Source organism: Sciurus vulgaris (assembly GCF_902686455.1).
Source record: "Sciurus vulgaris genome assembly, chromosome: 2".
NCBI lineage: Eukaryota > Metazoa > Chordata > Mammalia > Rodentia > Sciuridae > Sciurus > Sciurus vulgaris.
The window spans coordinates 165,676,474-165,693,998 of NC_136462.1; positions in this window are offsets into that span (position 1 = coordinate 165,676,474).

The window sequence follows — 17,525 nt, forward strand, 5'->3', positions numbered from 1 at the left end:
TAAACTTTTCCTTCTCTACAGTTGTGTTGGCTCTAGGCAACCAGTTATCTTTTTTTTTTTGGCATTATAGATTAGTTTTATCTTATTCTAGAATAAACAAAGTCATACAGGATATAGGATGTATTCATTTGTGTCTGGTTTACTTTATAGTATTTATAAGATGCACCCATGCTGTTATATGTAGCAGTAGATCATTAATTTTCTCTGCTTATATAGGATTCAATCAAATGAATGCACCACAATTTACTTATCAATTCTAAAACTGATGAATACTGTGTTGTTTTCAGTTTGGGGCTACTGAGAATAGTAGTACTAAGTAATAGTGCTATATTAATATAGTAAACTCTCTATATAAATATTCGTGTGGTTATATGCTGTCATCTCTCTTAGATAATTATCTAGGAACAAAAATTCTGGGCTATCTGGCACTTTAAGTATATACAAGAAGCTGCCAAACTGTTTTCCAATGTTTTAATTTCTTCCATTTTTATTACCACTCTTCCCACCATGAGTGAAAAGAGATGTCAGGAAAAGGGACTTGATAATGAGAAACATAAATTTGTTTTCTTCTCTAATTCTCTTCTTATTTGAAACACATTTTATTTATTTGTTTGTTTATTTTTGGTACCAAGAGTTGAACTCAGAGGCACTTAACCACTGAGCCACATTCCCAGCCCTTTTTATTTTTTATTTCAAGACAGGGCCTCACTAAGTTGCTTAGGGCCTTGTTCAGGTGTTGAGGCTGACTTTGAACTTGCAATCCTCCTGCATCAGCCTCCCCAAGCCACTAGGATTGCAGGCATGTGCCAAGGATTATCTTTCTTTTTTATTTCCATGAAAGACAAATAGCCAGAAGAGACAAAATAGTTATCTGATCCTGGAGACAAAGGATTAAGGAGAATGCTAATGAATTTGTAGCTTCACAAGGGTTAATTATCCTTCCTAGTAGTATCCTGGAAGAGGTAAAGGGCAGGTTCTATAGAATTTCAGATTTGGTTTTGAGTGGTTTGAAGTAGGTCTTCCTCCTTCCTTTTAGGCTCTTACCTGGTGATTGCTCAGCTCTAATGTCCTAATCCTGAGCAGATTTCTCACAGTTAACCTACTAAATATTTCTCTACCAACCCTACCTCCTTCATAGCACTGAGCATAGTTTATAGTCATTTGTTTGTACAATTAGTTGATTAGCGTCTTTCTCCCTTACTCCATGTAATGAGGAACCAAGTCTCTTATATCCTCTGGTTCATGATAGATCTTGAAAAATATTTGAATAAGTGTGTAAATAAATCAAAGAACTAGAAAATGGGTTGACAGAACAAGAATGCCAAACCAACAGCTATGAGTCTACAATTTAGAGTGAAAATCTTTGAGGTAGGTCTTTTAATGTGGAGATTTCAAGTGGGCAAGGTTCATGGATTAATAGATTGGGACTGAAGGACACAGATTAGGCTTCTAGAGCAAGTCATGCTTTGATAAGCAAGAAGGTCTGCCCTATGGAGCAAGCTCTTCATCTGAGAAAGGGGGCTAATTGAGTGGTTCCTTGTTTGAAAACAACAGATTTTCAGGAAGCTCCCAGAGAAAACATTGGAGTTAATTATTGGGAAATAATTTTCTGGAACGAACAGTGAAGTTTTACTGATGTCAGCTTAGTTCTGATAGTTATGATGCTGTGGCTCAATCCCCAAACCCAGTTCCCTAAAACTCAGTGAAGAAAGGGCAGACTAGCTCTGACATTTGCATGCTAAATGAAGTGACTGTGCTTTTATGACAATTACTCATATTGTTAGTTGCTGGATCTGAGAAAATGGTAGACATACTGAGATATCAACTGCTGCATCTCATCTCTTGAGGTTAAGCCATAAAACTAAAACCTCTTAAGTAAAATGGTAACATCTCAACAGCACATCCTGGAATCAATATATAGAATTGTGATGCTTCTTTTTATCCTTTCTCTGACTTTATTTATTTACTTATTTATTAAGATTGCTTTACTAGACAAAACCTTAGCTTTCTTGTCCCAAATCCAGTGGGAATGTAGAGTGGAAGTACCAACAGCATGTTAACGTAATAGCAGATGACGCCAAGGAGTCTCCCATTAGGAAGAAGCAGTGGTTGAATTATAAGCAAGTTACCCATGGTATCAATACAGCTATTTTGCTGCCCATGTGAGGAATGGTGAGATCTCCACAGGACTTTTCAGGCTTGGAGGTATACTTTTAACCAAGATAAACAAGACTGGAGGCTTGGGGAAAAGGGGAGCAGAAAGAATTACACAGAGGTAGTTAAGTGTAATTAAATTAAGTTGTCATTTCCCCACCAATCAGCACCTCAGCTACTTCATGAACTGTTCACCTGGCTGAAATGGAAGACAGAGCCAGTTCATAAAGCATTCCAAAACCACCATCACCATCATGTTACACGTATTTGGCAGCCATGGTTTGGCACACCAGTGTTTGAGGAAGCACGCAGAGGCTTGTGCAATTCCTGAGAGCAGTATGTATGAGGGGTAGGGTTGTAGGAAACTTCCTAGCTATGGAAAATAAACATCTCACCTCCAAAAGGGTACAGTCCTGCAAACACCATGGAACAAAGACTCAGTATTGTGAGCTGAGCCAAGAATTTCCCAAAAGGCAGAGTGGAACTTGGGCATGGCTTTCCTTCTCTTCCCTTGCATAATATAGTCATATCATCTGAGGGTGGTATGTGCAGAAGGGACCCTTTAGAAAGATGGCTGTGCCACAATTTATGGCTCCCCTCAGCAACTGAATCTTTGTTCTCTGATCTATAGCCCAGTAACCATAATTTCTCTCTCCTTTTAAAAAAGTTTCTTAAAAAAAAAAAAAAAAGTGGCCATAATTAAAAATTCAGTAAATGCCCCAAAGTAGCAAGAATCTTACCCTTTCCTACCCTAACTCTATTGCTCAAGTCCCTTTTTCATCTCTTTCAACTTTTTCTTCTGATATTTATCCTCATTTACTCATACATTTTCTGGATTTCTCCTTTTTGGATCCTGTATATTGACTTCCTACTGTATTAAATTAGAACATAATACCTTTATGCTTCTCCTCCTCTTTTCCTTTCTTCCTATTCTCCTAATATAATTACACCACAATTTTCATCTAAATCCATTGTCACTGTTCCTATTATGATTGGCAAACATAGTTTACATCAGAACTAAGTAGGGAACTGTGGTTATCTTCTCGTACAATGATTTATTTTGTTATCATTTTTCACTTGGAGAGTTTTCTGTATCCTACCTTAGTTTTTTCCATTAGATTTGCCAATACTCATTAATATCTTTTCCCAAAACTCAAACTTATCAGATAATTTATTGTTCTATTTTTGTCTCCACAGATCACATTGATGGATCCCTCAGTCATCTTGTTTTGTTTCAATCTTTTGGCTACAGTTGTCATCTCCCAAGTTTTCTTTATCATTATCCTTTCTGAATGTCTTCTACCTCCTCAGCTTACTCCTTCCTGTTGCAGGATTATATACACTAGTGGTTTCCTAAGAAAGAGCACATGGGAACCAATTATTCTTCAGTTTAAGAACAAAGATGTCTTCATTTTCACCCTCAAAATAATTTGTAATTTGGTAATATATAGATTCCTGGTTGAAAGTCAATTGCCTCCTTGTCTTTTAGCACATGTTGCTTTGAGTAGTCCCACGTACATCTCATTTCCAACCTTAGTACATTTCTCTGTCCATTGTGGTAGTTTTTATGATCTCTTTATTTCAGTGAGCCTTGGAGTACTGGTCATTCATTGGATACTTTCAATCTCCATACACTGTTCAATTAAAGAATTTTCTTTTATTATTTCTTTGATGATTTCTTTCCCTTTTTTCTGTATATCTCTGAAATAACTGCCACTGGGTCTTAAATTTCCAAGATTCTTTATCACTCTCTCAAGAAAAATCTTGGGTTTATTTGTTCTACTTTATGAGAGGGTTCATCTATTTTATTTTCCAAAACTTCTGCTGATCAAAAGAATTAGCCATTCTTCTTAACATTTATGAATTCTTACTACCTGGTCCACTATTTTTCATAGTAGTCTGTTTTTGTCTCATTAACGAAATATTTTCTCTTTTCAGTTTGAAGACTTTAATTTTATTGGGATTTTTAAAATTTTCATCTGATCTCCTCATTATTTTTGTGTCCTGCATGTTCCCTTTTCTTCTTTCTTTTTCTGTGTTCTGTGAAGAAGACATTTCCTCAAAGGTCTGGTGGTCTCTGGCTCTCTTTTCCTAAATATATATATATATATATATATATATATATATATATATTTATAAAACTATATGTATACACAGTGTGTACCGTTCTGAGTTTTGATGCACAATCATGTGCAGAACAATTTCATAACTCCCACAAGTTCCCCAATGTTATTCCTTCAGAGGCAAACACTTTTCACCCCAAACAACCACTTATCTGTTCTCTGTTCCCATAGTTTTGTCTTTTCAACAATGTTATATAAATTAAATCATATAATATGTATTCTCATTGAGACTGATTCAGTTCTGTAACTTAGTACCTTTAAGATTCATCCAAGTGGCCCCATGGGACCTTCTTTATTGCTGAACAGTTTTCTATTTTATGGTTATTCCTTGGTTTATTTGCTCAGCAACCCAATGAAGTTCATGTTGTGTTTTCCCAATTTTGGGGGTGTATGAATAAGAATGCTAAAATAGTTGTGATCAGCTTCTATGCAAAGAAAATCATTTTTCTAGGATAAGTATCTCAGAGTGGAATTTCTGGGCCATGTGGTAAGTAGATGTTTAGTTTTATAAGAAATTTCCAGTTTCCCAGACTGGCTATACTATCTTGCATTCCCACCAGAAATGAATGGAAGTTCCAGTAGTCTCTGCATCTTTGTCAACACATGGTGCTGTCAAAATTCTTTTTAGCCATTCTAACATATGTGTAGTGGTACCTTGCTGTGAATTTAGCTAGCTATTCCTTAATGGCTAATGATATTTAATTTTTTTCATGAGCTTATTTGTCATCTTTGTATCTATTTTGGAGAGATGCTTGTTCCCATCTTTCTCCAATTTACAAATTAGGTTGTTTGTTTACTTATTGTTGAGGTTTTTGGAGTTCTTTATATATTTATCACATATGTGATTTACAAATATTGTTCCCAATAGCTTGATTTTCCTTCTATTTTATAGAGCAAAAGTTTTAAATTTTGATGGTTCTGATTAGTTGCTTTATAGAAAGTCTTAAAATTGGATGTGTTTTACTCATTTTCAAAATTATTTTGGCTGTTTTAGTTATTTAATTTTTCCATATAAATTTGAAGCCAGGATTACCATAAAAAGAATACTCTTGGATTGATGATGAAATTAAAATTCTTAGATCATTTGTGGAAAAATTAACATCTCAATATGGATGTTAGTCCATGGATATTGGATGTCTCTCTACTTATTTAGATATTATTTGATTTGTTTCATTATTTTATAAATTTTTATCATAAATTTTTAGTTTTTGTAATTATGTAATTTTTGTAGGTACTATAATTGTCTTTTTAAGTTGTTGTTGATACTTATCTATAAAAATATGATTGATTTCTTTTAAGTTGACCTGTGACCTTGATAAACATTATTAGTTCTAGAGTCGTTTTTGTTTTTTTTTTTTTGTAGACTTCTTGAAAATTTCTTACATAAACTCTCATATGTGCGCAGGTAGAGCCTTCTTTCTAATATCAGGATTTTGGTAACAAAATCAGATCAGATAAAAATGTCCAGTCATGTAATACAAAACTAGATGTTTTGGTCCCTTTCTTTTTTCATTTCTAACTTCCTGATATAAACTCCTTTTAGATCATTTGCATGCTTTCTCTCCTCTGCCCCCAGTCATAAGGACTTTGATGTAAACAGTTTCCTGATGAAGTAGTCTATAACAAGACTGTTTTTGGTGACTTTGGTCCTTTTGAAATATTAACTATTCTAAAATAAAAATCAATTTTGCCAAATATCCCCAAGGATTTATAACTTCATAAACCCCTTCAGCAACCCCTGGAATAAGTTATTCCATAGAGTTGCTTGGGAGTAAAATGTTGCACCTTTTTAGTGCTTATAATAATAAAATAAAGCCAGACACCCTTGTGGTTCAGAGGCCTCCTCAGGGTCTTCTGGTAATGGAATAGGGAGCATCAGTCCCAGCAAAAAGAAGCCATGGAAACAAGGAGGAAGGGGGCTGGCATTTCTGCCCGTTCAAAAGGAACCAAACCACTGTGTCTTCCAGACATTCAGTTTCATCATTTGTTTATCGGAAAAAGGTCCTCCCACCACTGGCTGATCTGTGAAGAATTTTTCAAACAGTTTAGCCCACACAAATGACAGGCTGAAGTTAACCGTACTGTTCTAATTGAGGACTGTCAGAAATAGCAACTCGCGGGAGGTGCAGGACATGGGTGTTTTGCACGTCAAAGATGCTGGCTCTGCAATGATGCGCTCAATCTTCTGTGGGTCCACGGTTGTCCTAGAGAATAAGAAGAAAGGTTAGGGAAATATTCCTCTAGGACTGTCTTAGCTCACTTGCTGTATGTCATGAATCTGGCAACAAACAGGAAGCAACATGAATGTTCAGAACCAAAAATAAAGCCCAGGCCCTGTCCAGAAGTCTTGAAGACAAGACAAAAGGAGTCTTTTAATTAGGACTGAGCCATAATAAACCTATGGAACCAGAACAGGATGTTCCCTGGCATGCAGTATACCATCCTACAGCAGTTTCAGTAGCTAAAAATTCACACCATTTAAATGAAAAGGGGGAAAAAAATACGCCAACATAAAATTTGCTTCCTCCCTAGGAATGGGTTTTCTTGCTAAGTTTCTTTTCTAAAAATGCATGTATACGAATGAATTCTACCAAATTCAATCTCCTTGCTCTCAATCACTAGTTCCATTCTACAGCAGCTTCCAAAGGGTGCTGGGAACTGTTGGAAGGAATGTTTATTATTTTCTTTCTTAATGAATACCACATCTAAATTTGACCACATCTAATTTTTTGACATGCTATAGCCATTTTATCTTAAAATTTAAAGTTCTATTGATTTCTCTGTAGTAAAGCAACATACAGATATTATAGAAAAATCAGAAATACAAAAATTAGAGAAGGAATTTCTGTTAACACTTTGGTGTATATCCCCAAGACCATAATTTCTCAACATTGCTATTACCAAAACATTTCGGGCTGAGCAATTCTCTGCTGTGAACTGCCCTGTGCATTGTGGGGTGTGTATTTAGCAGGATCTCTAGTCTCTACCCACTGAACACCAGTAACAAGCCTATCTTCCCTCCCTACTCCTGTTGAGGTAACCAGAAATGACTCCAGAGCATTGCCAAATAACTCATGGGACTGGGAGCAAATAACTCTCAGAACTACTACCTGTGTCATTCTAGGATCAGTAAGGGGTTTGTTTATTAAATTCTGCTTCTCATTCCTTGTTTCCCCTCTAGGAGTCCAGATGACACTCACAAATAAGTACAAGAAAGTGAGGCAACTGGAATGTAATTTATCAGCTTTGTTTCCTTTCAATTTGAGGCAACTGGGGTTTAGGGTAGGCCTGGCTGGTTTCACTCACCTTAGGCAATTTGAGAAGCTGGAACCAGAAAGGAGAGACAGGGTTGAACCTGTCGTTGGCAGGAAAGGAGGCCATGGCCTTCGGAAAGCTGTTCTAAGAGGCCAGGAAAGGAGGGGATTCTGCTTTAGGTTTAGGAGCAGAATGATTCCCATCTGCTTAGGTGCCAGCATGACCAATGAAGATAGGCACTCTCTGTCTAGGTCAGAAGGCCAGTTTCACAAGTGGTCATCTCCTCTTTGGTACTCCTCGGAGAGCCAAGGATTTGGAAAAAGCTCCCATTTCTTAAATAAAGGGAGGAATGTGGGGGATGGGCCAAGAGGGACTCCCCCACATAGAGTTCTTTTCTATGAATATATAAACACACAGGTATTTTATGTCAGTAACAACTCCCTCATACATAGATATATCATACACATTTTATAGTCTTCTCAGTATCACATTGCACATATGATAACACTTTTTCAGTTACCATATCAATATTTCTCATATTAAATTATTTAAGACATAATTTAAATGGTTGCATATTGCTTGTTTGTACATAACACAGGTAGTCAATTCATTTTTAACTTTTATGAATACCATGAACATGTAAGTGGTGAAGACTTCAGGGCATCCTTGATTATTGTCTAATGGAAAATTATTGGAAACAAAATGATTGGTTCAAATGGTGTGTATTGAAATTCCCTCCTAGAAAAAGGCCCTGAAGCATTCGTAGATTGAAGGACTAAAATAACTCTGGCATAATCATCAAGTGACTTTAACAGATGTATTTTTCTGACTTTATCCTGAAACTCAAATGACTGTTGAAGTTGAGGCTCCTGGTTTCAAAAGATCCAGTGCTGATGTGAGTTTTGTCATGCCCAGCAGAAGTCAACTCTGAGGTCCCCATCAGACTGGCCTCTTTCACCTTTGGGTGTACCTAACCCCTGGGACACCATGTGTGCATCGCCATTCACACAGTGCTGTAGACAGAGCCTCCGCCACCTTCTGGATTTGGCCTCACTGATGAGGTTAGGTGCGTGTTCATTGGCTCTGCAGTCTCCTGGGGAAGGCATGGTGCAGAAAAGTCTTCAGGCTCTGTAAAGTTTATTCCTGAGTCTTCCAGTCTTGAGTTGTGGGTGTCAGGGGTCACTTGAGTGCCTTTGCCATCTTTACCAAGAATCCAAGGGTTAACATTTTCATTTTTGCATTTCCAACCTGATAGTCCCATGAGAAACTCATGAACTTCATAGAAAAGTAGGATTTAACTAGAGTAGATTTAAAACACCAGTACCAGTTAAATACTATCAGGAAATCAAAAGCTCACTTTGTTCCAGAAGAATTTGTTTCTTTTTTCTTCATCTCTTTCTTTCCCAACTTAAACATGACCCCAAAAAGCACTGTCTAAGTCATGAAGCAGGAGACGGCCAGATGGCCAAGGTTAATATTTGTATTTGGAAGCCAGGCTTCTGTCAAACGGGCAGTAGCCCCCAAACTGCCTCCAACGTTTCTCTTAGCCAGTGTGTTGTTCAAACAATCTTGTTCTTTGGTTTTCTATGGTTTGGGAGGGAGCTGAGTGTTTTCACGGGAAGAGACTAACTGGGTGTGAAGAAGCTGTGACAGTACTGGGGTCAGTCCCCTGGGTCCTTCTCAATATCCACAGCTGCCCCCTTCAACCTCAGACCAAGTTAGGAAAACCCACTAGGTTTGGGGAAGCAGTAGAACTGGTGGAGTTGGCTCAGCTAACAAACCCCCAGTGTTCTACCTACTCTGAACCCAGTGCCAGGGTCCATTCTTCAGAGACACTGTTGACTCTGTTCTCTGAGGTACTAGCCTTGCATCACTCAACTGGAAAAATGTGTGTGCTGGACCTCCCTCCCTCTTGCAAAATGAATCCCTGCCAGAAAGCAGGACCAGAGCCATGGCATTGGATACAGGCAAGGGAGTTCAACTCAGAGAGGTGACTCTCTTTCTCTAGCACCCTGTGGAGATTGGGGATGCTTAGCCTTGCTGGGGGATGGATGGAGAAGCTGCAGTGTTAGACCTCTGAGAGCCTTTGTAAGCCAACTTCATGGAGCCTGCTGCTGGGATGTAGCCCTTCCTGGACAGTGGTGGACTATAGTACCTGAAGGCCTTGTGGGTCAGAAAGCACAACCCATGTGGAGAAAAATGTCAGCTAACAAAATTCCCTATGTTCTGATTACTGTTGTAAAATTAAAATGCATACAAATTAGGACAAAAAAGGAGTAAAATTCTTTGAGTAAGAGTGGATGGACTGGGAATGATTATTTTTAATTCCAGTTTCTTAATTTCCAGTAACATGGTTACATTGTTCTTATATTTATATAAAAAAATAAGGAAAAGAAACAACTCTAAAATTTCCAACAGTTCTAAGAGGTGGAATAGGGCAGGTGACTATTTCAAGGCATCCAGCTTGGTGATTGTGTGTACATTTTCAAGAGCTTGGGGAGGTGGGGGTTTTGGGGTGAGTGGGAGCAGTTTAATTGAATGCTTACCTGTGTAGGCCAATTTCTTTACATAGAGTTGAGCTCAATCCTGGAGGACTTAGGGCTTCTGCTTTACCTCAAGTCAAAGAAACCTTGGAGGCCACAGAGCTGATTTCTGGGCCTGCTACAGCCATTAATCATGTTACCTAGTTGCGTGAGCCCATGTGGCGTGAACATATAGTGTGCAGAGATAGAGGGAGCAGCAGCATGGGCAAAGGGTATCCGGCACATGGGGAATACAAAACCCTGAGGACAGGAGGCAGGCAAAGAGTGCTTGAGAACATGGCCTCAGGGGCCTTCCTCCCTCAGATTCAGGAGACACCTCATGGGCTAACCTCACATTTTTTCTACAGGAGATTGATGTTAACAAGTATAGCTAGATCTCTGAGAGAATAAAGAGATTTTTCCAGAAACCCTCCCTCCAGTACAGATATCTTCATTTTTGTGCTAAATTCTGAGAATCTCTGATTTTTGATCTCTCTTCTCATTGGAGGTGAAAACTCCCAGTCTCTTCCCTGCAAACTTGCTGTACCTTCACGTAGACACCCAGGGCTTTCCTTTGCTTCCATTCATTTAAATTAACTAGACCCTTTTACTGGGTTCTCAAAAGTTTGAGTCTAAATCTTGTGCTGAAGGAATACTTGGGCTTGGGATTTCAGTCTGGGCAGATGTGAGTGAGTGAGTGTGTGTGTGTGTGTGTGTGAATATTACAGACACTCTGTAACCTTGAAGTCATCCCAAAACCTGAAGGCCAGGTCCTGGCCTTCTGTAGGTCCCAATTCTCAGCTCAGAATGAGATTCCTTTTGAAGTCACACAACCAAAAAGTCAATTGAATACCAGAAAGAGAATATTCTAAAAAACGAAACTCACCAAAAACAAAAAACAAAAAAAGAACAAAAACAAAGTAGTATCAGTCTGGGTTGGAGAGGCTGAGAAAAGGGAGGAGGCAGGACATCCACAAGCAGTGTGGCTGCCAGTGAGAACATTCCTTTGTGGGGTATTGATATGGAAGCACCACATAGGAGCAAGGTGATCTAGAAGGGCCAATGGAGGAGCTTGCTGGGAGACCCAGAGCAGATACTCTGCAAATGGGACTCAGAAAGGGGTGTGGAGCTGTAAGGAGCTGGAAGTGCAACTGCAAGAGGCCTGAACTGAACCCCACATCTTGAGACAAGTGTGACATCTGTGGTTGAGGAGGATTTTCCTGAGGAAAGCAGGAACCTCAGTGCTTGGCCCTGATTTGACTGTCCCCACATAATGGAACTGACCCAGCAGACAGAAATGCAAAGGAAGAAAGTAGATACATTTCGTTTGTTTGTCCTTTGGTCCAGGTAGTTTGGGGAATCTCCTTGGCGTTTGAATTTGGAAATGTTCACGTGGGGGAGAACTGAACTCAACATTGTTTCTGAAGCCAAAACAAGTGCCTGGGTATGAGGGCCCATTGGGCCATTCTCCACAAGCCCGACTGTGCTTCCCTAAGGCACTGTTGAGTCTCTGCTCTATTGGAGAGTGGTGGGTGAGCTGGCCACGGCACGTTTCAGTGGAGGCTCTTGTCTCCCCATGGAGGCCTCTGGGCATATCTGATACTGGCCTCCTGCCGGACCTCATTTAATACCTGCATGTGGGCGGTGGGGCTTGGACAAGGAATTGCTCATTTTATCCCACTCACTGAGGAATGCCACTGAGCAGGGCTGTGCCTGAGGTAAGAGAGGCCAATGAAGGAATGTTTGCCCCCACCGGCCAGGACCCTTCCTTGACCCTTCTACATCTGAGCCATGTTGCAATACTTCCCCAGGAGAAGGCTCTATTCCCAGAGGCTCAGCCAGAAAAGCTTATGAGAGCAAGGTTTTGCTCTTTTTTGAGACAATCTTTCCTACATCTCTGCCAGCCCTTGTCCTCTATTTTCTCCTTGTCGCAGCCCTAGACGGGTTTGGGGAAGGGGCAAGAAGTGATCAGAGCTGGGTAGTAGCCCACTGGCTAAGCCTCTACAAGCACACCATAAGGAGGCAGGCACCCTGGTTGGCCTCTTCCTTGTCCATGTCCACAGGGGACAATGTGGTTCCATCAAACAAGATGTTCCAAGTCCCTTTACTATTTTTTATGTCTTATGTGAAATCGCCAAACGTAATGGACATTGTCATCCATGGCCCAGGAGTTCCACAAATTCCTCAGTCTGGGCATGTCTCCCATTAGCTGGTGAGGTGAGCTTACCCTGTCACCCCTGGAGTGCTGGGAAGAGTGGTCGTGACTTTGGCCTGTACAACCTTGGCTGTTGAGTGACTCTGAGCACCTAAGAAGGAAGAGCGTCTTATGCAAAAGTGGCCTCCAGTGCCCCAAGGGCCCATCGAGGTCTCTGTTGACTGTCTCTACCAGGCTCCATGGCCTCTAATGCCTGGCAAAGCTCCCTCACAGCCCCTTTTAGCACCCAATGGCAGACAGAACTGAATCATTCTCTTCTCTGAAAGAAACATCCTGGAAATAGCTAAAAGTCAAAAGAAACACAAAAACAAACAACCCATGTAGACCTGCAGCATGTGCCCTGCTGGAAAAATAAACTCTGTCTGGGTTTTTAGTAAAGAAGACTTGGGAAGACCAGCCCACATGTGTAGCTTTGGAAAACTGACCCAGTATTGTGACTGATCCCTAAAATGGCTGCACATTCTTTTCCATCTTGCATGTGACTTGGCAACATCTCTCATGAAGTGGTGGAGTCTATTTCCTCACCTGCTCAACCTGAGCTGGCCTGCGACTTTCTTTGATTGATGTGGCATAAGTGAGCACGTGTTGGCTCTGAGCCTGGACCTCTAGGGGTGCTGCCTACTTTCTCTCACTCTCTTGTAACTGAGCAAGCCCAAGTTAGCTTGCTGGAGGATGACAGGCATGTGGTGAACATTCTGTTGTGCCCACTGACAGCCATTCAACCAGCAGACATGTGATCATAGCCATCCCAGAACAGTCAGGCACCAGACGACCCCTCATTTGACCACAGACACACAGGAGACCTACGTGAGTAGCTCAGATGAAACAAACCATCCAACCCATCCACAGAATGTTGGGAAAAAAAAATGTGAATAGTGGTTGTTTGGGGTCATTAAGTTTTGGGATGGTTTTGGGGATCATATCCCAAATCCATAGGGTTCCTTTGAAGATCATGCAAGATAATGCTAAACTATAAATCCAGAAAAAAGTGTCAGTTAAATCCTGTCATAGAATTGGAAAAGACCACAGAGATCATCAAAAATAGGCTTAAAACAATGTATATATGAGCTTCTCTTTCTCAAGTGCATGCTCTCTTAATCCTTAAAACTCTTAATCCTTGAGTATATATTACCCCATGTTACAGAAGGGAGACTGAAATCTCAAGAGGTTAACCTGCCAAGAATCTTACCTAGTAATGGTGTAGCTAAATATGAATTCAGCTCTGTGATACTGAAGTTCATGTTCTTAATTATTGGGATAAAAAAAATTCAATTCATATATTTAACAACTGCATTTGATCTCTGTTAACCTAAATAGATAAAAGATATTGGAAAAGAAAAGATGAAAGTATCCTGTTTTAGGGGACTAGAGAAAGTCAGTGGTCTTATTTCTCAAGTACCATGATGATGTGAGATGAAGCAAGTCCTGTTGGTGGCACAGTCCTGGGCCACCAGGTTTAGTCAGGGTGAACTTTTTGGAAAATAACCTTACTTTGAATTTAGTTAATAACTCAGCTGACTTTTTAAATGAGCATCTGCTTGCTCATTCTCCAAGCTGTAGGTTTGTGTATTTGCTAAAATTCAATGGAGAAGACTCAGCACGTACTATGACTACAAGAGGGAAGTATTCATTGTCATGATATTTGAATTTAAGCCCCAACTACTTGCTGGGCAACTTCAATCTCTCTTTGCTTCAGTTTCTTACTTTCAATATGGTGATCAGAGTAATGACTGATATAATGAAAACTGAGATGCATAAGAATGTTGTTATTATTATTATTATTACAAGGGTAAAATCATCACTGAATTTAAAAAAAAGTGTTTAGTCATACTAAAAGACATGTATTTTACTTCCTTTGAAGGCAAAAAGCCCTTGGAACAATGTATGCTGGTATGACGGGGGTTTTGCTAGGTGATCAGGTGTATCAGTTAAGAATTCTTCCTATAACAAAAAACTCAATTAGAAGTGATTGAAATAAGTTGGTATTATTTTCTCCCTTGAGGTAGGAAATCGCTGACATTGATTCACTTGTACATGGTGTCCTAGTGCCTACTCTTTTGTATTGATCATGTTGGTTTTTGTCATCATGGTTAGTGTCTCTGTCTCATGGTCTCAAGATTGCAGCTACAGCTCCAATTAAGGAAGGAGGAAGGGAGAAACTAGAATTTACCTAGAGAATTTTTCCCTCCTATTTAGGTTTCATCAGAAAGAAATGTGTCTTATGACTGCCTAAACTGTTAGATAGTATTTCCCTTTTTCAGATGATAGTAGAGAAAGCCAAGTGAGAAAATATTTGGAAACATGTTGGCCTAACTAACCAACCGTGATCCTATAGGAGGAATTTGGTATCTAAGTTGCTTTTGTTTTCTCACTTTTTTGCTTGCTTGTGGTTCCTGACATTTTTGTATAGAAATATTTTGTGTTTTTATAATAAGACCCCCACCCCACCCCAAGTGTGGAAAGGAATTAAAAAAAAAAAAAAAGAAGACTTCAAACTACTGTTTTCATATTGAGCATGATCCATACCCTGCTTGATTACACATGTGCGATGTCTGGCTATTGCTTCTCCTCTTATCTCCAAAACCAAGCAGAAGATTGATGTGTAATACTACGAGAAGTTGTCACCCTGTCACCCATGATGTGCAGGGGAAGGAGAACTGTATTATACCCCATACAGATCACTTTTTCAATTGTTGGCCTCTACAAAATAAAATCACATATAAAGAAAGAACAAAGCCCTGGTAAAAATAAGAAAAGTTCAAAATAGGTAATGACCACATGTCAAATTTTGGAGGAAAGGTTATAATCAAAATTTCTGTTCTCTGAATCTAGGAGAAAAATCACCAGCTGTTATTGACAAAGTGGCTGTTAAGTAAATAAAGAAGGTGAAAAAACGACAGTACCAGGAGATGTTGCAATCTGTAATATGTTACAGATTAGCTGATGTTATCCTCACCACTGAGACCTGTTTTAGGGAAGGGGTAAAAATGTGGCTTGATTTAGAGCTGATGACATCATGTGTCTAGTCACTGGAGATCAAAAGAAAGCCTGCCTGTAAAACATGGCTAATGCAATGAGAGTGAAGGCTACACTCCTCTTGGGTGTGTCGAAGGGAAGAATTGTTCAGCAGCAGGCCAATAGGATGTGAGTCCCAGGATATTTTTTGGGGTGTGACTGTGGCCATATGACCCCATCTTTACCTCCTACTGGACTTGAACTCTGCAGATTACTCAATTGTATGCAATTCCCTTTAATACCCAATGATTTGGTGGCCAGTGACTTCTTTTTCAAGGTCTTATGACTAGAGACTATAGGTACTTTGTTTTATATTTTCTTACAAAGTAACTATTGTGGGTATGTGTGCTGTGTGTGTGTGTGTGTGTGTGTGTGTGGGTGGGTGTGGGTGGTGGTGGTAGGGAGTGTGGAAAAGCAATTCACTTTCACATTCTTGCTCCATAAAGTTAGAGTTTAAACAACCTCTTGTGATGAGTAAGGATCATTTTCCTGAAACTAGAAAGCAATACTTGGAAGGTGGGCTACATCTTCCTTGGAAAATTTTGAGGAATGTTGGCAGTGCTGCAAATCCATGCAAGTCCAAGAAGGAGATGTCACACTCTTAGCAATGAGGGATTAACATGAAGGCGGGTAAAATGTCTTTAGTATGAAACATCACTGAAAAAAAATTCTACTGTATTTGGGGGCTTGGAAGAACTTCATCCTTGTAGAAGTTATTATACCATGAAAGGACACATTCTTTCCTTAAATACAATAGAAACCACCAGCCTTGCTCCACTCCCTTCTGTAAGTTCCATGTGTACTGAATTTCCACAGAATTCCTGTTCATGCACATGACTGAGGTGCTGAAGAGCTGTCAGAGCCATGCTCAAAGCTGAGCTGAAGCACTCACATTTCCTTTCCTTCTGGCCTCTGGTTACTGAAAACATTTGCTGAAAATTGCTGTCCCACTCAAGAACTGTCAAAGGTAATTGTGTTGCACAAAAGTTACTGAGAAGCATGAAATAATATGGTTACCACCTGGTGACCAAGTTAATAGAACCTGTGTGATGAGCTGCCAAGGCTGCCACATGTGAACTCGCCAGTTTCTGTCTGAAAACCACGACAGCCTAAATTGGTGAGGAAGATGTGGATCAGGGGCCTCTTAGTGGCAATTTATGATACAAATCCCTATGTAAAGGGCAGTTGTCAGGTCACCAAATCCAGTGAGGTCTGTGGCTCCGGGAATGGAGGCTAGGGGGAAGGTGGAGGCGGGGGCTAAAACGCTTGGGGAATGTGGACCTGCAAGAAGTAGGGTCCAGACTTGGCTATTCTCATAGCTGGCAGTGACCTTGGTGGTTAAGAAAATAAAAATCAGAGTCACGAGGTAGAAGGGGCTTAGAGTATGTCTGTGTCTGCCTCATCCCTCTGCCTCTGGCCAAAACTCTGTCCTTTCAGCGGAGCTGGAATCTCTTTTTCTTTTAAAACTGCCCTGAGAAGGAAATCCTCCTCATTCCTGGGGCGATGTTCAAAGTCTCACATTCTCCTTGAGATGATTTTGCTTCAACTTGAACTTAGAAGACCCTAAGAAATCCTCCAAATGCAGGTGCCTCTACTCATAAGGCAAAAACTCCACTAAGCCCCCCAACCCAATCATGGATGCTCTTGGATGCATCTGGTGCTATATGAAACTGTCCTATTTGGTCAGAAACCATGGCTGGTAAATCCAATAGTTGCTCTCAGTGCTGTCATCCAGTAATAAAGGTGTAGCTCAGAAAAGAAGCCTTGGGATTGGGAATTCCAACTGTGGGGTTCGGGTTCCATATTGGAACCATCCTGACATGGTTATAAAATCAGCTAATGTCAGGAGTCCTTGCCCTTTTTTTTAATCTTTGGTGATATTCACAGCTTTTGAGAGTAAGAAATATATCTCTTCATGTAGTCATTAGACTGAAATCAGGGTTGGCTCCATAATTGATGGAGCCCAGTGCAAAATGAAAATGTGGGTCTTTTTTTTTTTTTTTTCTTTCTTTTCCAAACAGCAAGGGGGAAAATCCTCTCCCCTTTCATTTTTGATCTCTCTTAGCCTTTCATTGTTGTTGTTACTCTTTGTGTTTTGCCGTGCTGCGGATTGAATTCAGAGTTCCGCCTGGCAAGTGCTCTACCACCGAGCTACTCCACCCTTCCCTTTCATGGTGTTTTAAATTTGTTGTTTACTGACACACTTCCTTTGGCTAAGGAGTACTTGAGGGGTGATTCTAG